Consider the following 26476-nt stretch of genomic DNA (forward strand, 5'->3'; position numbering starts at 1 on the left):
ATCACGTATGTAGAATCTAAGAAAGGATCTTGTAGAAATGGAGCAAAATAGTGATACCAAGGAGGTGGGAGTAGAGGAAAGGAGATGTTAGTCAAAAGGCACAAGCTTTGAGTTATAATATGAATAAGTTCTAGAGACCTAATATAGAAATTAGTGACTACAGTTAATAATAAATTATTGTATACTGCAAAACATGTATAAAGAGTAGATCTTAAGTGTTCTTGTATACCAAAGAAATAAGATAATTGTTTGAGGTGATGGATATTTTGATGTTTCACTTGTTATTTCAAAATGTAATCGCTTCAAATGTGTATGTATTTGAAAACATCACCCTGTACACCTTAGACAGTGCAATTTCTTTTTGCCAGTGATATGTCAGTAAATCTGGGAATAAAACAGAGATGAGGTTACAGAAGTGGGGTTGATAGGGAGCTCATGTAGGCCTTATCAGCCATGAGAAGAAGTTTGTATTTAACTGGGTAAAGTGGGAATTCATTACAGAGATTTGAGCAGAAGGATGATATTTTCTGACTTAGATTTTTTCTTTTTTACTCTAAACTTTTTGAGGTAAAAATTTTTAATTGAAATATAGTTAATGTACAGTATTATGATAGTTGCACATGTACTAAATACATAATGATTTGCACTTGTATACATTGTAAAAATGACCACTACAATAAACCTAGAAACAGTCTATCCTCATACAAAGTTATTACGCTATTATTGACCATATTCCTTATGCTGTATTATATCCTCATATATATTTTAATATAACTAGGGTTTGTACTTCTTTTTTTGTTATTAAAATAATTTTCTTATTAAAGTATAGTTGATTTACAGTATTGTGTTTTTTTCTGGTGTATAGCAAAGTGGTTTGGTTATATAGTTATGTACATGTAACTATATTTTTTTCATATTCTTTTCCATCATGGTTTATTACATATTGAATATAGTTCCTTGTGCTCTGCAGTAGGGCCTTATTGTTTATGCATTCTATATATAATGGTTTGCATCTGCTAATCCTAAACTCATCTGGTCCCATCACTTCATGGGAAATAGATGGAAAAACAGTGGAAACAGTGTCAGACTTTATTTTTTGGGGCTCCAAAATCACTGCAGATGCTGATTGCAGCCATGAAATTAAAAGACGCTTACTCCTTGGAAGGAAAGTTATGACCAACCTTGATAATATATTAAAAAGCAGAGACATTACTTTGCCAACAAAGGTCCGTCTAGTCATGGCTATGGTTTTTCCCGTGGTCATGTATGGATGTGAGAGTTGGACTGTGAAGAAAGCTGATCGCCGAAGAATCGATGCTTTTGAACTGTGGTGTTGGAGAAGACTCTTGAGAGTCCCTTATACTGCAAGGAGATCCAACCAGTCCATTCTAGGGGAGATCGATCCTGGGTGTTCATTGGAAGGACTGATGCTAAAGCTGAGACTGCAATACTTTGGCCACCTCATGCGACGAGTTGACTCACTGGAAAAGACTCTGATGCTGGGAAGGGTTGGGGGCGGGAGGAGAAGGGGACGACCGAGGATGAGATGGCTGGATGGCATCACCGACTCTGTGGACTTGAGTCTGAGTGAGCTCTGGGAGTTGGTGATGGACAGGGAGGCCTGGCGTGCTGTGATTTATGGGGTCGTGGAGAGTCGGACACGACTGAGTGACTGAACTGAACTGAACTGAACTGAATCCTAAACTCTGAATCCATCTGTCCCCTATCCCTTCTCCCCCTTTTGAATTAATTTAGTCTGGATATATGCCCAGGTGTGGGACTGTTGGACCACACAGCAACTCTGTATCTAGCTTTTTGAGGAACCCTTGTATTGTTCCTCATAGTGGCTGGACTAGTTTACATTCCCACCAACAGTTTAGGAGGGTGCCCTTTTCTCCACACCTTCTCCAGCATTTGTTATTGACTGTTTAATGATGGCCATTCTGACCAGTGTGGCGTGGTACCTCATTGTAGTGCTCATTTTTTTAAAAATTAAAAAAAAATTGACATGTAGTTGATTTACAACGTTGCGTTAGTTTCAGGTATACAGCAAAGTGATTATTATACAAATCTATCTGTATCTACTCTTTTCTAGAGTTTTTTCTCCATATAACTTATTACAAAGCACTTCACTCCAGTTTTGATTTCTATTTCTCTGATAATTAGTGATGTTGAGCATCTTTTCATTTGCCTATTGGCCATCTGTATGTCTTCTTTGGAGAAATGTCTGTTTAGTAGGTCTTCTGTTCTTTTTTTGATTGGATTCTTTTTTGTTGTTGTTGCTGAGTTCTGTAAGCTGTTTATATATTTTGAAAGTTAAGCCCCTGTTGCTCACATCATTTGTAAACATTTTCTTCCAGCTCATAAATTGTCATTGCATTTTGTTGATGATTTCCTTTGCTGTGCAAAATCTTATAAATTTGATTATGTTCTATTTAGTTTTGCTTTTATTTCTATTGCCTTGGTAGACTGACCTAAGAAAACATTAGTAAACATCAGAGAATGTTTTGCTTATGTGCTTTTCTAAGAGGTTTCTTGTATCATGTCTTATATATAAATCTTTAAGCTATTTTGAGTTTATTTTTTGTGTGTGATGTGAGGATGTATACTAACTTCATTGGTTTATGTACAGATGTCCACTTTTCCAGTACCACTTTTTGAAAGACTATCTTTTCTCCATTGTATGTGTGCTAAGTTGCTTCAGTCATGTCCGACTCTATGCAACCCTATGGACTTCAGCCTGCCAGGCCCCTCTGTCCTTGGGGATTCTCCAGGCAAGAATACTGGGGTGGGATGCCATGCCCTCTTCCAGGGAATCTTCCTGACCTAGGGATTGAACCTGCATCTCTTATGTCTTCTGTATTGGCAAGCAGGTGTTTTTTTTTTTTTAAACCACTAGTGCCATCTCTTACCACCTTTTTTAAACACTGATTAATTTGTAGGTATGTGGGTTCATTTCTGGAATCTCTGTTTGGTTCCATTGATCCATAAACCTGTTTTTGTACCAATACCCCACTGTTTGGATTACTGTAACTTTGTAGTATTGTCTGAAGTCTGTGAGGGTTATTTCTTGTATTTCATTGCTAGTGTAAAGAAATGCAACCAGTTTCTATATGTTAATCTTGGATACTGCTACCTTGCTGAATTTTCAGTTCTAGTAGTTTTTGTGTGACGTCTTTAGGGTCTTCTATATATATTATTATGTCTTCTGCATATAATGACAATCTAGATACTATCCAATCTAGATACTTTTTATTTCTTGTCTGATTGCTGTAGCTAGGACTTCCAATACTGTGTTGAAAAGAAGTGATGAGAGTGGGCATCCTTGTCTTGTTCTGGATTTTAGCAGGAAGGCTTTCAGTTTTTCACTGTTCAGTGCTATGTTGGCTGTGGGTGTCACAAATAGCTTTTGTTAAATTGAGAAATGTTTCCTTTATGTAGGCTTTGTACGTTTTAATCCCCTTTGCCTAATTTGCCCACTTCCTTGCCACCCTCTGCTATAGCAACTACCCATTTGTTCTTAGTATCTATGAGTATGTTTTTGTTTTGTTTGTTTGTTTTGAGTTTTAGATTTCAAGTGTAAGTGAGATCATGTATTTGTCTTTCTTTCTATCTTATTCACTCATTTTATCTTCTAGATCCATCCATGCTGTTGCAAGTGCCAAGAGTTCATTTTTGTTAATGACTGAGTAGTATGCCTATGCACGTGTGTATCTGTGTGTACCACATCTTTATCTATATATCTGTCTAAGGACACTTCTATTGCTTGGCTACTGTAGCTCTGGAGTAAAGTTTGAAATCAGGGCTTGTGATATCTCCACCTTTATTCCTCTTTCTCAAGATTGTTTTAGCTCTTTGGGGTCTTTTGTGTTTCCATACAAATTGTAGCATTATTTGTTTTAGTACTTTGGAAAATGCCATTGATACTGTGATATTGCCTTGTGTAGTATGACCACGTTTTACAGTAATTATTCTTCCAGTCCACGAGCATGATATGGCTTTCCGTTTGTTTGTCCCCCGTTTCTTTCTTCTGTGTGTTATTGTTACCTGAGTACACGTATTTTGCCTCCTTGGTTAGATTTATTCCTAGGTATTTTATGCTAATTTTTTTCTGGTTGTCCTGGGTCTTCATTGCTGCTCACTGGTTTTCTATAGTTGTGGAGAGTGGGGGCTATTTTTTGTTGTGCTGCGTGGACTTCTCATGGTGTTGGCTTCTCCTGTTGCAGGGGACAGGCTGTAGGCACAGGGGCTTCAGTAGTTGCAGCACGTGGGCTCAGAAGTTGCTGTGTGCAGGCCTGAGGGCGTGTGTGCTTCAGTAGGTGGCTCCACACAGACTCAGCAGTTGTGGCTCGTGGCCCTAGAGCACAGGGTCAGTAGTTGTGGCACACTGGTGTAGCTGCTCCACGGCATGTGGAGTCTTCCTGGACCAGGGGTCAAACCCACGTCTCCTGCATTAGCAGGCAGCTTCTCATCCACTCTACGACCAGGGAAGCCCTATTTTATTGCTTCTTAATGTAATTGTAAATGAAATTGTTTTCTGAATTTCTCTTTCTGATAGCTTGTTGTCATCGTATAGAAACACAATAGATTTCTGTATATTAATTTTGTATCCTATAACTTTATGAAATTCATTTATTCTAATAGTTTTTTGAAGGCATCTTTTGGATTTTCTGTATATAGTATCATGTAATCTAGAATCAGTGATGGTTTTACTTTTCCTTTTCCAATTTGGATTCCTTTTATTTCTTTTTCTTGTATGATTGCTGAGGCTTAGAGTTTCAATACTGTGCTGGAAAAAGTGAAAGTGGGCATTCATGCCTTGTTACTGATCTTAGAAGAAATTCTTTCAGCTTTTCACCATGAACATTGAGTGTGGATGTTCTGTTCAGACACTCAGTCGTGTCTGACTCTTTGCAACCCCATGGACTGAAGCACGTCAGGATTCCCTGTCCATCACCAACTCCCAGAGCTTGCTCAAACTTATGTCCATTGAGTTGGTAATGCCATCCAACCATCTCTTCCTCTGTCATCCCTTTCTCCCCTGCCTTCAATCTTTCCTAGCATCAGGGTCTTCTCCAATGAGTTGGTTCTTTGCATCAGGTGGCCAAAGTATTGGAGTTTCAGCTTCAACATCAGTCCTTCCAATGAATATTCAGGGCTGATTTCCTTCCGGATTGACTGGTTTGATCTCCTTGCAGTCCAAGGAACTCTCAAGAGTATTCTCCAACACCACAGTTCAAAAACATCAATTTTTTTGTATGATGTTATATTGTTAGCTGTGGGTTTATCATATATGGCTTTTATTAGTTTGACATATGTTCCTTCTACACCCATTTTGTTGAGTGTTTTTAATCAATGTTTAATGTTCAATTAAATGTTGAATTTTGTCAAAAGTTTTTTTTGCATCTATTGAGATGATCATACAATTTTTATTATTCAATTTGTTAAGGTGTATCACACTGATTGTTTTGTGGATATTGAACCATCCTTGTGTCTCTGGAATTACTCCTATTTGATTTTGGTGTATGATTCTTTTAATGTATTGTTAAATTTGATTTGCTGATATTTTGTTAAAGGATTTTCCATCTATTTTCATCAGTTTTATTGGTCTTTAATTTTTTTTTTGAGCTGTCTCTGGTTTCGGTATTAGGTTGATGCTGGTCTCATGGAATGAGTTTGAAAACTTCCTTTTCAGTTTTATTTTTTTGAAGTAGTTTTGGAAAGATACATATTAACTTTTCTTTAAATGTTTGGTAGAGTTCACCTGTGAAGTCATCTGGTCCTGGACTTTTGTTTGTTGTTGTTGTTGTTTTTTTAAATTCCTGATTCAATTTTATTACTGGTATTAGGTCTGTTCATATATTCTATTTCTTCTTGATTCAGCACTGGGAGATGTTTTAGGATATATTATTGTTTGTTGTCATTTCTTAATGATCTTTTGTGTTTCTGTGGTGTCAGTTGTAAATTCTCTTTCTGATTTTGTTTATTTGGGTCCTCTTTCTTTCTTGGTGAATCTGTAAAAATGTTTCTTAACTTTACTTTTTCAAAAATTAAATTTCAAAAATCTTTTCTACCTAAGTTTTCTTTTGTTTATTTTTGCTCTGATCTTTATTTATTTCTTTCTACTAATTTCAGTTTTATTCTCCTTTTTCTAGTTCCTTTACTTATAAAGTTAGATCATTTATTTGAGTTTTTTTCTTCCTGAGGCAGGCTTGTATCCCTGAAAACTTCCCTCTGTAAGTGGTTGACCTACTTCCTCTGCTCTGTGCTTGCCTTTACCAGTCAGATTTTTCCTTTTGTAATTTTCATATTTCTAGTTGTCTTTATTCTTTTCTGTTTAGAGAAGTCCCTTCGACATTTCTTGTAAAGCCAATGCTGAATTCTTTTAGCTTTTGCTTATCTGACTCAGACGGTAAAGCGTCTGCCTACAATGCGGGAAACCTGGGTTCAATCCCTGGGTAAGAAAGATCCCCTGGAGAAGGAAATGGCAACCCACTCCAGTACTCTTGCCTGGAAAATTCCATGGACAGAGGAGCCTGGTAGGCTACAGTCCATGGGGTCACAAAGAGTTGGACACGACTGAGTGACTTCACTCATTCACTGTCTATAAAACTCATTCAGTTCAGTTCAGTTCAGTTGCTCAGTCATGTCCGACTCTTTGCGACCCCATGAATCACAGCACTCCAGGCCTCCCTGTCCGTCACCAACTCCCGGAGTTCACTCAACTCATGTCCATTGAGTAGGTGATGCCATCCAGCCATCTCATTCTCTGTCATCCCCATCTCCTCCTACCCCTAATCCCTCCGAGCATCAGACTCTTTTCCAGTGAGTCAGCTCGTTGCATGAGGTGGCCAAAGTATTGGAGTTTCAGCTTTAGCATCAGTCCTTCCAATGAACACCCAGGATTGATCTCCTTTAGAATGGACTGGTTGGATCTCCTTGCAGTCCACTGAATGGGTAGATTATTCTTGGTTGCAGAATTTTTTCTTTCTTCACTTTGAATATATAATACTGTTCCCTCTGGTCTTCAAAGTTTCTGCTGAAAAATCAGCAGATGGACTTAAGGGAGTCTCCCGTTCGTAAATAGTTGATTTCCTCTTGCTGCTTATAAGTTTCTTTCTTAATCTTTATTCTTTTCCACTTTAGCTGTTTTGTGTCTTGGTATAGGTGTCTTTGGGTTCATCTTGTTTTAGACTCTCTGTGCTTCCTGAACCTGGATGTCTGTTTCCTTTCTCAGGTTAGGGACATTTTCAGCTTTTGTTTCTTCTAATAAGTTTTATTATTATTATTTTATTATTTTTATATTTTATTATTAGCAGAGACATTACTTTGCCAACCAAGGTCCGTCTAGTCAAGGCTATGGTTTTTCCAGTGTTCTTGTATGGATGTGAGAGTTGGACTGTGAAGAAAGCCGATTGCTGAAGAATTGATGCTTTTGAACTGTGCTGCTGGAGAAGACTCTTGAGAGTCCCTTGGACTGCAAGGAGATCCAACCAGTCCATCCTAAAGGAAATCAGTCCTGGGTGTTCATTGGAAGGACTGATGCTAAAGCTGAAACTCCAATACTTTGGCCACCTCATGCAAAGAGTTGACTCACTGGAAAAGACTGATGCTGGGAGGGATTGAGGGCAGGAGGAGAAGGGGATGACAGAGAATGAGATGGCTGGATGGCATCACCGACTCAATGGATGTGAGTTTGAGTGAACTCCGGGAGTTGGTGATGGACAGGGAGGCCTGGCGTGCTGTGGTTCATGGGGTCACAAAGAGTTGGACACGACTGAGTGACTGAACTGAACTGAATAAGTTTTATGCCCATTTCTCTCCTCTCCTTGTGGGGCCCCCTATAAAGCAAATGCTAATGCATTTGATGTTTTCTCTGAGGTCTCTTAAACTGTCCTCATTAAAAAAAAATATTCTTTTTCTGTTCAGTTTGAGTGACTTTTACTACTCTGTCTTCCAATTTACTCTTCCATTCCTCTGCATCGCCTAAATTACTGTTGATTCATTTTGTGTAGCTTTTATTTGAGTTATAGTATTCTTTAGTTCTGTTTGAGTCTTCTTTATATTTTCTAACTCTTTGTTAAACTCCTCACTGTGGTGGTCCATCCTTGTACTTAGCATCTTTAGGACGCTAAAGGGTCCTAGCATCCAAGCATCTGAACATGCTTGCTCACTGAGCATCTCTGTAGTCATTACCTTGAACTTGTTATTGGGTTTAGTTGTTCTTCAAAGATTTGGTCTTGTTCCTTCATTTGGAACATATTTCTCTGTCTCCTCATTTTGGCCTAAATGTCTGCTTAATTTCTGTGTATTGGGTAGGTCAGTTATAATTCCTGATGTTGAAGATGTGGCTTTATGTGGCAGACATTCTATGGGGCTCAGAAGCACAATCTTATACTCTAAGAGGTGCCCTTATGTGGACTGTGTAGGTACTTCTGTTGTGGCAGGGCCAACTACTGAGGGCTGCTGGTGGTAGAGCTGGTTCCTGGCCCCACTGACTTCCAGGCCCTGCCTCTCACAGTGGCTGCTGACCTACTGTTGGATGGCAACATGTCCTGGCATGGCTGGCTGTGCAACCTCCAGAGGTGGGGGGCAGCCCAGGTCTGGTTCCAGCCCTCTGACTTAGATTTTATTTATTTATTTATTAAGTCGCTAAGTCATGTCCAACTCTTTGCAACCCATAGTCCATGGAATTCTCCAGGCCAGAATGCTGGAGTTGGGTAGCCTTTCCCTTCTCCAGGGGATCTTCCCAACCCAGGTATTGAACCCAGGTCCCCTGCATTTCAGGTGGATTCTTTACCAGGTGAGCCACAAGGGAAGCCCCTGACTTAGATTTTAAAAGTCACTATGATCTATGAGTAAAAAGTAGCCTGTAATTTTGAGAGGTTGTGTGGGCATGAATGAAAGCAGAAGGCTCAGCTAGAAGGCTTTGTATTATTTTGTTCAGAAGATGTTTGAGGACTGGATAGAGTATTAACAGTATGAGTGAAAAGAGAAAGTAAAAATAGATGAGAGACTGTCCCCATTTTCCAGATAAGTAAATGGAGGCTTAGAGAATTTAACCATTTCTTGTGGTAAGTGGTGAACTAGTATTCTATGTCTAACTTCACAGATCAACTTCAGTCGAATGCCATATAGATTTGTCACATTTAAAATTAATGAAGTTCAAATAAATGAGGTTTTACTGTAATTTAGGTAGATTAAGCTAAATTAAGAGATATTAGCCATGGTCCTATTTTTAGACATTTTCATTGATCATACCTGTTCATTGTCTTCATGTAGAAAATATTTAAAACATAATATATTGGATGAAATTTGAATTATATCACCATTTTTACATGATTTTAATGGAAGATGAGGAAATCGCTGCAGATATAAAACCCCTAGCCTCATTTAAACATTCTGTAAAATACTGATGAACCTAAGAGTCAATCCGAGAAAGTTTGCTATTATCATTTTTGGGAATTGATAAATGATCAGTGATATTTCTAAAGTGTTTTTTTTTTTTTTTCTTCCTTAGGTTCAATTAAGATGAAAGTGAGTAATGGAGGCAATTATTTTGGGAGTAATTTAAAAGCAAATCTAAGGTGTGCATACTTTGCATTGAAAAGTAGATGTTACTAAAACTAATCATTGTGATACCTTAACAAGGGAGAATATCCATTGATTAGATTTTTCTTCCTTTGGGCAATGAAAGGACACTCTTTGCTCCTATTCCTGCTGCTGCTGCTGCTAAGTCACTTCAGTCATGTCCGACTCTGTGCGACCCCAGTCGTACTTAAAAATAGTTTATTGGAGAAGTTGACTCCTTTATCATCAAGTTCATAGAATCCTTTTCGTACTTTTCCCGACTATATTTTTGTCGTCTGTGATCTCTGAGTTACCACAAGGTGATTTACTTGTAGCTCTAAAACTTCTCTGTTCCTCAATTTATAGGAACCTCTCTGTTCCTCTATTCCACATAATTGAGATTTCAAAGTAAGCGTCTTTCAAAGAGTGACAGCAAAATACAGCTGCAGGATAAGTAACTCCCTTTTAAGCAGCTTTGCCTGCTGTCATTGTTGACTGCTGGAGGTGGTGATCCATGTCAGTCACTGAAACGACACCTTGGCAAGACTGCAATCTGCTCTTGGAGTTTCTGTGGATGGGAGCACTTTTTCATGATGAGATTTTCATATATTCCAAGTACCACACACAGTGCCTGGAACATAGTAGGTACCCAGTAAATATTTATTAATAATAATTATCAAATCATGTTTTGAAAGCTTTCCTAATACGGGGTAGGCAAATTTGTTGCAGAGTGGAGCAATGCAGGAATTTCCTTGTCAATCCTGGATAAAGTTTATTAATACTAGAATAAATAACTCCTCAAGCAGGAAGAGACTTTTAGCAGGACTCAATGGATTGATATAAACTTATATTTTTAAGACATCAAACTAAGAAGAGGTTAAGACTAACGTTTACTTATTAAGATAATTTCCTAATCATTCTTATAAGAACTTAATGAGTGACAAACTGACGCTGGATATAAATTTATGATTTCCCAAAATAACATTTGATTGGTTTGAGTGATGTCTTACATCAAGTAATCATAGTTAATTTTTGCTTCTGGAGAGATTTGACTTTACCAGTCTATCATGTCATCAGATGTATTTCAAGAATGATTTCTTTGTCTGTTGATACAAAGTTAAAGAATTCCTATGGAGATGCTTAAATCTATAACTTGTGTTTTTAGCAGGGCAGAGGGAACAAATTCAGCATAGTGGCAGAAAGACTATACCTTCTGAAATATATGGCAAATACATAAGGAATGGTTTTACACTAAAATATCTTAAGTCATATAAATTAAGGGCAAAGTTAGGATTTTTCCCATATATGAATTTTGGTGCAAAAAGGAATGAGTCACTTATAAAATAAGTGACTTTAATCTTAAAAAGATTAAAGAAAGGCCAATAAATGCTGTGATCTCAGTTCTATTGTAAATATCAGCAGTTACAGCAATGAGAGAATAGGAGTTTTAAATGAAATACACTGCTAAAGCCAGTGTCAGTTATTTTTCTTGTTATGCTTATTTCTTTAACTTTTAACATCTGTAATTAAGACTGATTTTGATTTTGACTCACAAAATAATCCAGGTCTAAAAGAGATTTCAGAGAGTTAAAATAGGATATATATAAAACGGGGATAAAATTGTTACGTTTTGTTTCCAGATTCTTTTCTGAAGGATAAATTTTGAATGATTTCCTCTCTCTCTTTTTTTTTTGGTAATGAACCATGTGCTCTAATAAACAAAACCCTAGTGACATTAACAGCATAATCACAGAAGGCACAATAAGAATTGGGAACAGGCCTATCCTTCATGTCTGGAAACAACTACGCGACGTATGGGAATGGGGAGCCTAACCTGGGTGAGGAAAAGCTTTCATGTGCTATTTCATCACTTGCTGCCGGGACTGATATGAGGAGTCTGTATCTGGCTGTCTGTTGACCCAGGTTCCAGTTTTGCCACTGGGCCAGGCACAGCACCATTTTTTCATTATTAGAAGGTCTCTGCCCTTCTCCATAGCAGCAGTGGGTGCTTATTCTAAGAGCCACTCTGGCTCCCCAGTTTATCATTGTGCTTGAGATGTGACATTGAGCCCAGTGATCTCGTTCTCAAACCCTGGCTGCACACTGGAAACATCTGTGAACTTTTGTAAACTACCTCTATCCCTACCCCTCCTCTCTCTAGATATTCTGACTTAAGCAATCTGGGTGGGGGGCTCAGGCTTTGGGGTTTTTGGAAAGCTCCGTGGTTATTTCTAAGGTGCAACTAGAGTTGGGAATCACGGGTCTAGTAAAAGTTTGGAGGAAGGAAGAAAACATTTTGTGAAGCTGTCTTAGTTCCCATCCTCGATATTGTATTTTCTTACAGGTGTCTCAGAAAACCTAGTGAAACCCGTCTCCCCTGAACCCAGTGAAGGTATTCATGGTTTTTGACTCTTTCCTAAATTGGGCTTCCCTCATAGCTCAGTTGGTGAAGAAGCTGCCTACAGTGCAGGAGACTCTGGTTCGATCCCTGGGTCAGGAAAATCCTCTGGAAAAGGGATAGGCTCCCCACTCCAGAATTCTTGGGCTTCCCTGGTGACTCAGCTGGTAAAGACTCTGCCTGAGATGTGGGACACCTGGGTTCAATCCCTGGGTTGGGAAGATCCCCTGGAGAAAGGAAAGGCTACCCACTCCAGTATTCTGGCCTGGAGAATTCCCTGGACTGCATAGTCTCTGGGGTTGCAAAGAGTTGGACATGACTGAGTGACTTTCACTTTCACTTCACTTTAAATTGCTTTATGGGTTCTCTTTGCCCAGAGTCTTTCCTATTTGGAAAACTCAAAATAGAGGTCAGAGAAAGATAAGCAATCCTGATGATACTTAGCATCATATTGGGATACATGGTAGAATGGATTGTTTTTAAAGATAAGTGAATTGAGCAGAATGGATGGTAATGGATTGACATGCCAAAATGCATATATAACAAAATCAATCAAAGAAAACAATTTTATCCAATGGTATTACAGTAAATAAGCTTTGGTATAGGATTTGGGAAGTCTTAGGTTCAAGTACTGACTTGATCATTACCAGCTGTGTGACATGTCCAATTTACCTACCCTCTCGGAGCTCTCGTTTCCTTATCTATAACGTAGAAACAATATTTGCCATACTTTGCTTACATGGTTGTTATGACAATTAAGTTGCAAAAGTGAAATAACATTTTGTATTTTTAGATGTTGCTGCTGCTGCTGCTGCTAAGTCATTTCAGTCGTGTCCGACTCTGTGCGACCCCAGAGATGGAAGCCCACCAGGCTCCCCCGTCCCTGGGATTCTCCAGGCAAGAACACTGGAGTGGGTTGCCATTTCCTTCTCCAACGTGTGAAAGTGAAAAGTGAAAGTGAAGTCGCTCAGTCGTGTCCGACCCCTAGCGACCACATGGACTGCAGCCCACCAGGCTCCTCCGTCCATGGGATTTTCCAGGCAAGAGTACTGGAGTGGCTTGCCATTGCCTTCTCCGTGTTAGATGTTATACGAATATTATTACTATGGGTTAAACTACTTTAATAAGTATTGATGTGAACACATTTTGTGGATCAATTTTTCAACAAGGGAATAATTCTGGGGAACAATGGTTATAAAATCTAATTAAATCAATGTGTCATAGTCTTCAACTAATCTGCTTGGGTGGCAAGCTTATATAAAATGAAGAATGCATCGTTTGTAAATCTGATATATTAACCTTACATAGGATATAATTGGTTATTGGTTGTGAAAAAAGTTCCATATCATATTTTTCTCATACTTAAATAGTTTTTTATCCCAACAGCTAATGAGCCCATGGTAACCATTAAAAGGAAAACAAACAATCCTGTAAGAATAGAAACAATTGTGATTCTGTTACTCAAAGAAGAATTCTTAGTTTTGTCTTAAACTAAGAATTCTTAGTTTCAGTCAATTTGGGCTGCTGTTACTAATTACCATAGGCGGGGTGGCGTAAACTATAAACATTTATTTCATAGTTCTGGAGACTGGGATGTTCTAGATTGGATGTCAGCCTTGTTGGGTTCTAGGGAGAGCTCTCTTCCGGATTGCAGACTGTTGACTTGTATCCTTATGCAGTTGAGAGAGGGCAGATTAGCGCTCTGGCCTCTTCTTATAAAGGCACTAATACCATTCAGGAGGGTTCTGCTTTCATGACCTGTCTCCAAAAGACCCCACCTCCAAATACGATGACATTGGGAATCAGATTTCAAAATGTTGATTTCGGAGGGTTGCAAACGTTCAGTCCATAGCATGTGACTCCCTGAAATGGAGTGACAGCTGATGTCGTTGCTACTATTTACCAAGCCAATGCTGTGTGCTGGGCGCTGTGCTGTCTTTCACATACTTCATCTTGTTTAGGCCCCCAAATCTGTGTGAATTAGGTTCTATTGTTATATCAATTTTATTGCTGAAAAGCAAAACCGAGGGACACAAGGGCTGTCACTTTCCCCTTAAACCAAAGTCGTCTGCCTCAGATCCCTTTGCTTTTAACGACTGAACTGTACCATCTTTCAGTAATCACTGTTATACTATCTTCCAGTAATCGTGGTTTATTAGCAGGCTGATTTGGAGAGAGTTGGTGAAAGGAGCTCGGAAGCAGGAGGGCATGAAGGATAGCCTGGGATTTCTTTCACAAATAGTTTTCTTGGCTTATGGCGTGGAGCTACAGGTGAACTGTTTGGAGGCCGGGGCTGCACACTCCATACGGGTAAACTTATTCTCACAAGTTTACTGTGGATGGCTACTATTTAGTCATCCTGCTCCCAGTGACAGAGTGTGACATCACTGGGGCTTCAGTGCCCTGGAGCTTTAAGAGCATGAGAAGGCAACATTTTAGGCTCAGACACAAACCCTCTTAACATCAGCAGTGACAGTGGTCTCCTCAAGCCATAGGCCTGAGATGTATGTAACTCAGGGCTAGGAAGAATGTTATGGATGATTGCACTTGATCATCAGAATAGGAAACATTTCCTTGGAAGTTTCAAGGGGAAACCTGTGAGGCATTTTGCATTATCAAAGGGAGACAGATTCCAGTAAAACATAGGTGATTCCTATGAACGTGACCTCACAGTTATAGGCTGGAGTGGCCTGAATAACAAGAGCAGCAAGAATGATAACGATAAACTTACCAAATGCTCTCATAAGTGCCTCGTCATTGTTCTTCTGTCACTAAGTTGTGTCCGATTTTTTGTGACTTTGACAATTATCTTAATCTCTAAAACACTTAGATCTAGACAGCTAGGTATTACAATATCCTCATTGCACTGATAAAGATCTTGGAGATAATTTCTCCAAGTTCACACATATTAGCCAATACAAGGTGAGATTAAATCAGATGTTTTTGATTCCAAAGCCCATCTCATATACTTTGTTTACTTCTTAAAAAAAATCTAGTTTAAGAGGGTATCATACATTTTTTTATTAGAGCCACCATGAATATTGAAAGTGGTTGATAGTCAGCCAGCCTGGCATGCTAAGAACAGGAACACTAGTCTTGGAACTGTGAACATAATGGAACATATCTGGTGCTTTTGTTATTGCTCATAGTTATGAGCTACTGATTTAGGCTTCTCTAGTGGCAACCCACTCCAGTGTTCTTGCCTGGAGAATCCCAGGGATGGGGGAGCCTGGTGGGCTTCCGTCTATGGGGTCACACAGAGTCGGACACGACTAAAGTGACTTAGCAGCAGCAGTAGCAGTGAAGTGACTCGGAGAAGGCAATGGCAAGCCACTCCAGTACTCTTGCCTAGAAAATCCCATGGATGGTTGAGCCTGGTAGGCTGCAGTCCGTGGGGTCGCTAAGAGTCAGACACGACTGAACGACTTCACTTTCACTTTTCACTTTCACACATTGGAGAAGGAAATGGCAACCCAATCCAGTGTTCTTGCCTGGAGAATCCCAGGGATGGGGGAGCCTGGTGGGCTTCCGTCTATGGGGTCATACAGAGTCGGACACGACTGAAGTGACTTAGCAGCAGCAGCAGCAGTGAAGCGACTTAGCAGCAGCAGCAGCAGTGTCTCAGCTGATCAAGAATCCGCCTGCAATGCAGGAGACCTGGGTTCGAAAGATCCCCTGGAGAAGGGACCGGCTTCCCACTCTAGTATTCTGGCCTGGAAAATTCCATGGGGTAGGGGTCTCAAAGAGTAGGACACGATTGAGCGACTTTCACTTTTCATAGTTATAGTTTAACTAATCCCATGGCCTGCAGAAACTGCTAGTCATTTAGGAAAAAGTGAAATTAAATACCCTCTAAATGCTGCTGCTGCTGTTAAGTCACTTCAGTCGTGTCTGACTCTGTGCGACCCCACAGACGGAAGCCCACCAGGCTCCCCCGTCCCTGGGATTCTCCAGGCAAGAACACTGGAGTGGGTTGCCATTTCCTTCTCCAATGCATGAAAGTCAAAAGTGAAAGTGAAGTCACTCAGTCGTGTATGACCCTTAGCAACCCCATGGACTGCAGCCTACCAGGCTCCTCCGTCCATGGGACTTTTCAGGCAAGAGTACTGGAGTGGGTTGCCATTTCTAAAAATGTGCATAGTTAGCAGTCCCCCTAGGTGGGACCCTGCAGGTGGGAAGAATACCACACTCAGGCAGAGAAACACTGCTCCATTTTCTGTTGCTGCACTGCTGATGACCAACATTGGATGTCCTGTTCTACCAGGTTTGGGTCACAGCTTGGGTCACTCTTCCCCAAGCTCTTGTAACTTTACCCTACTCCAGTTGTCCTTCAGACCTCATCTTAGATGTTGCCTCTCCTTGCTCCAGTAGACTGTGAGATGCCTCTTGTATGTACTTTTGTACATCCTGTCCTTACTCCTACCTAGCACACAGCTCACTGTTTTTCTCTGTTTACTTCTGCAGATGAACTGTTTAGACTATGACCTCTGATGGGAGAGACGTTACATTCACCTCTGAATACTCTAAGGTGGCGTATCAGGCAAAGAGGAGGAGGACAAGAAATGGTTATAAATAGGTAGGTTTAAATGGTTCTAGGTTGTGCCTGGTGGCTCCGGTGGTAAAGAATCCACCTGCAGTGCAGGAGACCCAGGTTCCACCCCTGGAGTAGGGAATGGCTACCCACTCCAGTATTCTTGCCTGGAAAATTCCATGGACAGAGGCGCCTGGTAGGCTACAGTCCATGGGGTCTCAAAGTGTTGGACATGACTGAGTGACTAACACTTTCACTTTGGCCCTAGTCTCTTGTTCAGCTGAGTCACTTGAAGTCATATGTCTCTAAGATGTATGAGAACTGAGTTTAGTATCTAGCCTGACCTATTGATTGCTAGGCTATGGCAGGGCCTCCAACATTGGTTCTCATGAGAGGATCAACCTTAAGTCAAAATATGAAACCAAGCCCATGTGCTATCTTAAAATTCAAAAATACTCTAATTTTCAGTGCACATGACATATTATGCTCAGATAGTAAAGAGTTTGCCTGCATTGTGGGAGACCTGGGTTCAATCCCTGGGTCAGGAAGAACCCCTGGAGGAGGAAATGGCAACCCATTCCAGTATTCTTGCCTGGAAAATCCCATGGACAGAGGAGCTTGGCAGGCTATAGTCCACAGGATTGCAAAGAGGCAGACACGACTGAACAACTTTCACAATGACATATTATGGAGATAGGGAAAGCAGGAGACTTTTGTTTTAATTCTTGAAAGGACCTAGTGTTCTGAGATGATTGATAAATTTCAGAAAACAGAAGTTTCCTAACAGTTTTCTTCCTTCTAATTGTAGTCTCTAGTTTCATGTTGTGAAACCTAAAATCTCAGAATCCATGCATATACTAGTTCTTGCAAGGACTTTTGAGATGATCATTTTTCCCGATGAGGGAAGTTGGGTTAAATATTTACTTAGTGTCTACAGTGTGCAACAAAACAAAACAAATACTCAGACTGGAGTCTATCACATGCTCAGGCTCACATGGCTACTTAGCTTTACATTTCAGCTAGGTCCCAGGTCTCCAAATCTCTCTGACAGTCCCTGCTCTGTCCAGAAATTTTTGTGCTGAAGTAGAATCATGGAGACCACAGCATGTACTTGTCAGTTTAAGACTTGCCCTAAAGCCAGCTTATTTCACTCTCTACTGGATTTTCATGATTTCTTTTTATAATGCATTTTTTTTCCTAAGGTCTCGTTTTATTTTAATATTTGGCCTGTTGAGTGTGTGTACTTCAGGGCTAATTATCTTATTACTTATTTAAGACACATATCTGGAATTGGCAATAAGGGAACATTTAAGTGGTGCTTAAGAAGGAAATGGAGGGCAGTTGAGAATGGCCGTACTTATCCAGTTTGATGTTTTTTGGCTCATGTTTTGTGAACATAGATTTTATGTTTTTGCATATATCCTAAAATATAATTAAACTATTGCCAACTGCTGATGATTTCCTCTAATGGAAAAAAGCTGAGGTTTGGGTAATATAAAATGGAGGACAGTCCAAGAATGAATAATATTTGACACTCGAGTGTTTTTCTACTCATTTTTTTTTCCCCAGCAAATCTTTGCCAAGCAGTTTTGTGTGTCAGGCACTATCCTGGGCACTGGAGACATTTTTACTCATCTGAATAAAAACATGGAAACCAATTTAGAATTTCATCTTTGATAAAACGTTAGAGGCACAATATTGAACAATAGACAAGCTATTTAGAAGCTGTTTTTCATCCTACATTTCATTCCTCCCAGAAATCTGCTCTTGGTGGGGACTTGACTTTTTGTTAGATTAATCTAAGGTATATTTTCTTTCACCATGGCTTCCCTGGTGGTTCAGATGGTAAAGCATCTGCCTACAATTCGGGAGACCTGGGTTCAATCCCTGGGTTGGGAAGATCCTCTGGAGAAGGAAATGGCAACCCACTCCAGTACTCTTGCCTGGAAAATCCCAATGATGGAGGAGTGTGGTAGGTTACAGTCCATGGGGTCGCAAAGAGTTGGCATGACTGAGCGACTTCACTTTCTTTCTTATTTTCTCTCAAACTGTCTTTGAAGAAATCCTCTTGGATTAGCTGGTATCTTTGTATGAAAACTGCATAGAGAGTTTGACATATCAACAGAGTTGTCATTATGTAAATATTAGCTGATTGATTAAGGTAAAATGTTAGATGCTAATTAGTTTCTGAGATACATAATCAGCCCTCCATATCCTCAACTTCTGCATCTGCAGAATCAACCAACCACAGATCAAAAATATTTGAAAAAAATTCAGAAAAGTTCCAAAAAGCAAAATTTGAATTTGCTGTGCACTGTCCACAGTATTCATAGTATTTATATTGTACTTACAACTATTTGCATAGTATTTACATTGTATTAGGTATTATAAGTATTCTAGACATAATTTAAAGTATATGGAGGATATTCACAGGTTATATGTAAATGCTGTGTCATTTTATATAAAGGCTTTGAGTATACCTGGAATTTGGTAAGAAGGATCCTAGAACCAATCCCCCTTAGATACTGAGGGACAACTGTGGTTTAAGTAATGTTTTAGATAGAATAAGTGTTCTCAATACACTGGGAGCCAAGCTCTTCCTTTGACAAGCCATATTGTCTGGTCAGCTGACTAAAATTGAATTGTACCATTAAGGAAAAATCTCAGTAAGTATGAAAAAGATTTAATAAGAATTAGTACTCTTTTAGACAGGAAGTCACACACAGACCAATAAATGGTAATGGATAGTTCTTCTCTCTTGAAGCTAATACTCCTAAATGGTTACAGTAAGGATATAATAATATTTATGATGCTGTTAATCATTCCAGAACTGTTGTGGATTAGTTCATTTTCTCAAAGATGGAAGTACCATTTCAGGTATCCCCTACACAAAATAATAGATAACATCTGAAATGCTAACTAATATCTAAAATCTAAAAATTAAGGAAAAAACAAAGGACCTATATATTGATGAAGGTTAAAGAGTGGAAGTAGAGACCTGGAAAGTAGTACTCTTAAAGGGATACACACACATATGATACACATATACACATATACCTTTTTTAGATGATAAGAGTGAGAGGTAGTTAAGCTTCATTCCTACCTATTAGCTTTCTTGTCCACTGGCCAGCCTCAACAACTACCACACAACTGCACTCATCTCACATGCCAGTAAAGTCATGCTCAAAATTCTCCAAGCCAGGCTTCAGCAATATGTGAACTGTGAACTCCCAGATGTTCAAGCAGGTTTTAGAAAAGGCAGAGGCACCAGAGATCAAATTGCCAACATCCGCTGGATCATGGAGAAAGCAAGAGAGTTCCAGAAAAACATCTATTTCTGCTTTACTGACTATGCCAAAGCCTTTGACTGTGTCGATCACAATAAACTGTGGAAAATTGTGAAAGAGATGGGAATGCCAGACCACCTGACCTGCCTCTTGAGAAACCTGTATGCAGGTCAGGAAGCAACAGTCAGAACTGGACATGGAACTACAAACTGGTTCCAAATAGGAAAAGGAGTATGTCAAGGCTGTATATTGTCACCTTGTTTATTTAACTTCTATGCAGAGTACATCATGAGGAACGCTGGGCTGGAAGAAGCACAAGCTGGAATCAAGATTGCCGGGAGAAATATTAATAACCTCAGATATGCAGATGACACCACCCTTATGGCAGAAAGTGAAGAGGAACTAAAAAGTCTCTTGATGAAAGTGAAAGAGGAGAGTGAAAAGGTTGGCTTCAAGCTCAACATTCAGAAAACGAAGATCATGGCATCTGGTCCCATCACTTCATGGGAAATAGATGGAAAAACAGTGGAAACAGTGTCAGACTTTATTTTTTTGGGCTCCAAAATCACTGCAGATGCTGATTGCAGCCATGAAATTAAAAGACGCTTGCTCCTTGGAAGGAAAGTTATGACCAACCTTGATAGTATATTAAAAAGCAGAGACATTACTTTGCCAACCAAGGTCCGTCTAGTCAAGGCTATGGTTTTTCCCATGGTCATGTATGGATGTGAGAGTTGAACTGTGAAGAAAGCTGATCCTCGAAGAATTGATGCTTTTGAACTGTGGTGTTGGAGAAGACTCTTGAGAGTCCCTTGTACTGCAAGGAGATCCAAACAGTCCATTCTAAAGGAGATCAATCCTGGGTGTTCATTGGAAGGACTGATGCTAAAGCTGAAACTCCAATACTTCGGCCACCTCATGCGACGAGTTGACTCACTGGAAAATACTCTGATGCTGGGAAAGGTTGGGGACGGGAGGAGAGGGGGACGACCGAGAATGAGATGGCTGGATGGCATCACCGACTCTGTGGACATGAGTTTGAGTGAACTCTGGGAGTTGGTGATGGACAGGGAGGCCTGGTGTGCTGTGGTTCATGGGGTCGCAGAGAGTCGGACACGATTGAGCGACTGAAATGAACTGAACTGAACTGAACTAAAGCCTTAACGTCTTTTAAGGGAAATTCACCAGATTCTTCTGCTTAAAATATTATTACTTTTACTATATTTGTATTAAGATCTTATCTTCATAAGTTCTTTGTCAAAATATAAATAGAAGTGGGAAATGTTTGGGCATGCTAACTGTAACATTTAGCTCAGAGACATTTCGCGGATTAACACAGTATTGCTCAACATAAAGGCAAAGGCATGGGATTTTAGAAATATGAGCAATTTTGGATGGGGTCTGAGTGAAGATCAAGCGGTGATAGGAAGCTCCTGTAGTTGAGATGTAGCCCTAAAAGAGGTTCTAAGTGTTTTAGGGAGATGGAATGGGTGGAAAGATGGGCAGATGAGGCTCACGGAGACACTGCTCGTCTCTGGTTGGCGGCCTGTACTATCATGAGCCCATCTTTGTAGTGCTATCCTGCACACTCTCCGACTTGTATTAAGCTGGGCATATAAAATTGCAGAGGAAATCATTCTACCTTCCTTGAATAGCTGCTTTGAGGATTAATGAGGTAATGCTTAAAAATGCTGGGGATAAAAGGTTTAGTATACATGTTTTTACACCCTGCCCAAAAGAACTCTCTTTTAAGATTGGTGTTTTAAAATAAATGTAAACACCTAATGTTGCTGATGCCTGCATCCCATTAGTAGGGAGTTACCACATTGGCAGCTGGGCAGAATGTTAGTGTTTGATTCTCTCTAATGTTTTCCTTGCCTGTTCCCTGAGACATTTTCCACAGGGATGAGTCATATCAGGTTGGGTCAGTCATTTCATGTACATGTAAAGTCAGAGGGCAAGCATCTAATCCAGAGCCTCAGGCAGGGCTAGATCACACACTGATGCTCAAAATTCCAGTGATTAAGAGCCAGCAAAGCAAATATTGGGCAGGAGGAGAAGGGGTAGACAGAGGATGAGATGGTTTGATGGCATCATCGACTCAATGGACTTGAGTTTGAGCAAATTCTGGGAGATGGTGAAGGATGGGGAAGCCTGATGCACTGCAGTCCATAGGATTGCAAGGAGTTGGACATGACTTAGTGATAGAACAACAAAAAAGCAGATACAGAAAGATCATACACATTCATTAGTAGATCTAGACAGAACTTGATTTTACTTTTGCATAAATATGAATTTGATCTAACTCTGAAAACTATAAAATAATCATTCATGGTCTTGCTTTTGTTTCTGATGATACAAAGAAGTAAGGGACCAGTAGAGTGCTTAGGGCATGAACGTGTCACAGTCCTGCCCTGGTCAAGAGAAATAGCAGCGGAGAGACAGGAGCACTGCTTCTTGTGTCTGCAGGAATGGGCCAGTTGATTCTAAGTTGGGAAAGACTTCCTGAGTGTCATCTGTAATTTCGTTCTTGCCTTTTTCTTTCTCCATGTCAGAGACCTATGCTTTATATAATTGCATTCTCAAAGAGTGAAACCTGGATCAAATCATCAATTTGCATCTTGTTCTGCAGCATAGCTTGATGGAACAGCAAGGGGAATTTCAAAGGGAGTAGCAACTTACTGGGGAGAGTATAACAGATGAGGAAACCTGTACCATCTTATTTTATTGGGACACACTGAGTAGTAAAGAGGCGATGAAAGGGAAGAACGTGAGTCAGGGAGGGGGGACTCCATTTCTACAAAAGGGGAAAATAAAGGCTCAAAAACTGTATGGGGAAAGAAACAGGGCCTCTAGACTTATGAGTTAGCAAATCTATTTCTTTTCTCCTCAGGGTGGATCTGTTTTCTTTAGCACTTGCATTTCTCCCTGCAAATGTTGGACTTTGCATTTTAAAATAGAACACCTAGAAATAGTATCGGAGAAGAAAATGGCAACCTACTCTAGTATTCTTGCCTGGGAAATCCCACAGTCAGAGGAGCCTGGTGGACTATATAGCCCATGGGCTTACAAAGAGTTGGATATGACTTAATGGCTAAGCAGCAGCAGAAATAATATACCTGTAAATTCACCAATAGGAAAGAAGGAAGTTTCTATACTTGTTTTGCCTGTGAAGGATCCTAGATAATAAATATGTTGAAATATATGACTTATGATATACTGCAATTCCAAGCAGCTGGGCTTCAGAATAGGAAAACGGATTTTTTCCAGAGAATGAGAGAAGATAGGGAGGGAGGTTAAACTTGATAAAGGTCGTCTAATCCTGGGGTTGTTCGGAGGAGGGAAAGGGGACCTCTAACTCTCCCAGGAAACAGAACCAGAAGGCCAGAACCACCTTTCCTTTTGTTCTGGTCTGTCTGCAAGAACCTCTGCTTGCCCACAGAAGGAAACTTGACAACACTTCGGCCTATAAACACCAGCATACCAACTGCACTAAATCTCTGCCCAGCTATTTTGGGTAAGCTAGAGGAAAAATAGCAGACTGCTTAGGAGGAAGCTTGGGGGCCCGCCAAGGCCATGACGTACAGGTTTCCAAGCAAAGCTATGGCTGAATCAGAAAAAGCGTGTCTGAGTTGGGCTCAGATACAAGGCCTGCTCCTCTCAAGTTTCTCAGCTTATCTCACAGGAAGAAGAGGTATGGATTCAGAGTAACTCTCCACCCCACAGAGGTCAGTCAACAGGGGCCATCAAACCATATTTTATTGAAGTTCATGCAACTTAGAAGGGGACGTTGGTGGCGGTGGTCTGTGTATTTTTTTTTTTTCTTTTTACTTTGCCATTTGGCCACCAAACGACTCATATACCCTTTTCAGTGAAGCCAAAGATTCCCACTGGAGAAATAATTAAAACAATTGGCATTTTACTAAAGCTGTTTAAAGTTTCAACAGCTCTAGTGAGTGGCTGTACAACAGTGGCGTTCATACTGCTGTTAGCTTGGAAAATAAAAAGACTTCGAAAAGAGTATTTTTCTCGTGTTAGGTTGTTCCCAGTTTCTGGACCTGGTAGCTAGATGACTGGTTTATTTTTCTTTTACCGGATGTGAACTGAATTGGTAACAAGGTCATCTATTGGATATAGAATAAAATAACTCAGAAAAAAGTCACCAGATTTCAAACCCCCATCTGAATAATTCAAGGGGCCTCTCTCTTCTTATTTCTGTTTTTCATAGGAGGATCTAGGCTACATCTATCAAAATCTGTTAGCTTTTCAGAAAAGTAGTTTCTGTCCTAAATGGTCAGATAAATATTGGACATAATTTTTTAAAATGCATGTTTTGAATACAAGCATTTTAGGAATATGCTTCTTCTTTGTCCAGGAAACATCTTATCTAAAGCTCAGTAAGTTCAAAACAGTTTAGTAATGACGAATACTCATCTTGAAATCATACTGCTAACATTTGAATGTGTGAAATTTTCTCATAAAGAAGAGCCATATTTTTAAAACCAATTATATTAGTCAGCTTGGGCTGCCACAGAAAACAGCATAAATTAGATGGCTTAAACAACAGAAATGAATTTCTCACAGTTTTGGAGGCTGGGAAGTCTAAGATCAAGGTGCCAGCCAATTCAGTTCCAACTGAGAGCTCTCCTCATGGCTCGCAGACAGTTACCTTATCTGTGTGTCCTCACATGGTAGAAAGAGAGTGATCTTTGGTGTATTTTCTTATTTCATAAAGACACCAGTTCTGTGAAATCGGGGTTTCACACTTGTGTGCTCCTTTAACCTCAGTCACCCCTTTGTTCTATCTTCAGTACAGTCACTTGGGGATTAGTGCTTCAACATAGGCATTTGGGGAAGGACATATCAGCCCATGGCAATTCTGGGTAGTGTGAAACCTTTTGATAATGTAAATCTTGATTCAAGAAACAGGTCATTCAAGGATCTGTTCAGTAATCATTCAACAGATCATTACTTCATTTTATCGAAGTAAAAATCTTCATAGTTTTGATATTTCTTTTCTGGGGAAGAGACATATAAAAGGATACATTCTTCTCTCATGCTGAGAATGTATTTTAAAGTCAAAATGGGATATAAGGTCAAGTCATCATCTTCAGAACTTATTGAACTCCACATTCAGTCGATTTCGAGAAAGAAAGAGAGGGAGGGAGAGAAAGAGTTGGAAGAAGGATGAAGCGGACAGAGAGGGAAAAGAGAAAAATAAATGGAGACAAAAATGGTCTCAGAAGGACAGACGCTCTGGAGGGAGAATGAAAGACCATGTGGAAGTGTAGGTAATAGCGGTTCACGGAAGGATGGGTCAGTGAAGGGTGAGGTTGGAAGATGAGCCTGTCTAGTCTGGGGGTGAGCAGAAGCTTTGGTCTCAAGTACCTGGGTTCAAAGCCTTCGTTGTATCACCAGTTATTCACTGTTTGGCCTCAAGCAGATGACTTCAATCTCTGAACTCAGTTTCATAGTCACATGCCTTCCTCATTATGTTATTTACTGTTCCTGAGGTAAGGGTTAAATGAGACAATAGTTAAGATCTTCACTACCAAGAAAATCATGATGGCGTGATCACTCACCTAGAGCCAGACATCCTGGAAGGTGAAGTCAAGTGGGCCTTAGAAAGCATCGCTATGAACAAAGCTAGTGGAGGTGATGGAATTCCAGTTGAGCTATTTCAAATCCTGAAAGATGATGCTGTGAAAGTGCTGCACTCAATATGCTAGCAAATTTGGAAAACTCAGCAGTGGCCACAGGACTGGAAAAGGTCAGTTTTCATTCCAATCCCAAAGAAAGGCAAGGCCAAAGAATGGTCAAACTACCGCACAATTGCACTCATCTCACACGCTAGTAAAGTCATGCTCAAAATTCTCCAAGCCAAGCTTCAGCAATATGTGAACCGTGAACTTCCAGATGTTCAAGCAGGTTTTAGAAAAGGCAGAGGCACCAGAGATCAAATTGCCAACATCCGCTGGATCATGGAGAAAGCAAGAGAGTTCCAGAAAAACATCTATTTCTGCTTTACTGACTATGCCAAAGCCTTTGACTGTGTGGATCACAATAAACTGTGGAAAATTGTGAAAGAGATGGGAATGCCAGACCACCTGACCTGCCTCTTGAGAAACCTGTATGCAGGTGAGGAAGCAACAGTTAGAACTGGACATGGAACTACAGACTGGTTCCAAATAGGAAAAGGAGTACATCAAGGCTGTATATTGTCACCCTGCTTATTTAACTTCTATGCAGAGTACATCATGAGGAACGCTGGGCTGGAAGAAGCACGAGCTGGAATCAAGATTGCTGGGAGAAATATCAATAACCTCAGATATGCAGATGACACCACCCTTATGGCAGAAAGTGAAGAGGAACTCAAAAGCCTCTTGATGAAAGTGAAAGAGGAGAGTGAAAAGTTTGGCTTGAAGTTCAACATTCAGAAAACGAAGATCATGGCATCTGGTCCCATCACTTCATGGGAAATAGATGGGGAAACAGTGGAAACAGTGTCAGATTTTATTTTTTTGGGCTCCAAAATCACTTCGGATGCTGATTGCAGCCATGAAATTAAAAGGCGCTTACTCCTTGGAAGGAAAGTTATGACCAACCTAGATAGCATATTAAAAAGCAGAGACATTACTTTGCCAACCAAGGTCCGTCTAGTCAAGGCTGTGGTTTTTCCCGTGGTCATGT

This window comes from Moschus berezovskii, chromosome 8 (assembly GCF_049115385.1).
Source record: "Moschus berezovskii isolate FMDL1 chromosome 8, NW_MosBer_1.0, whole genome shotgun sequence".
Taxonomy (NCBI): Eukaryota; Metazoa; Chordata; class Mammalia; order Artiodactyla; family Moschidae; genus Moschus; species Moschus berezovskii.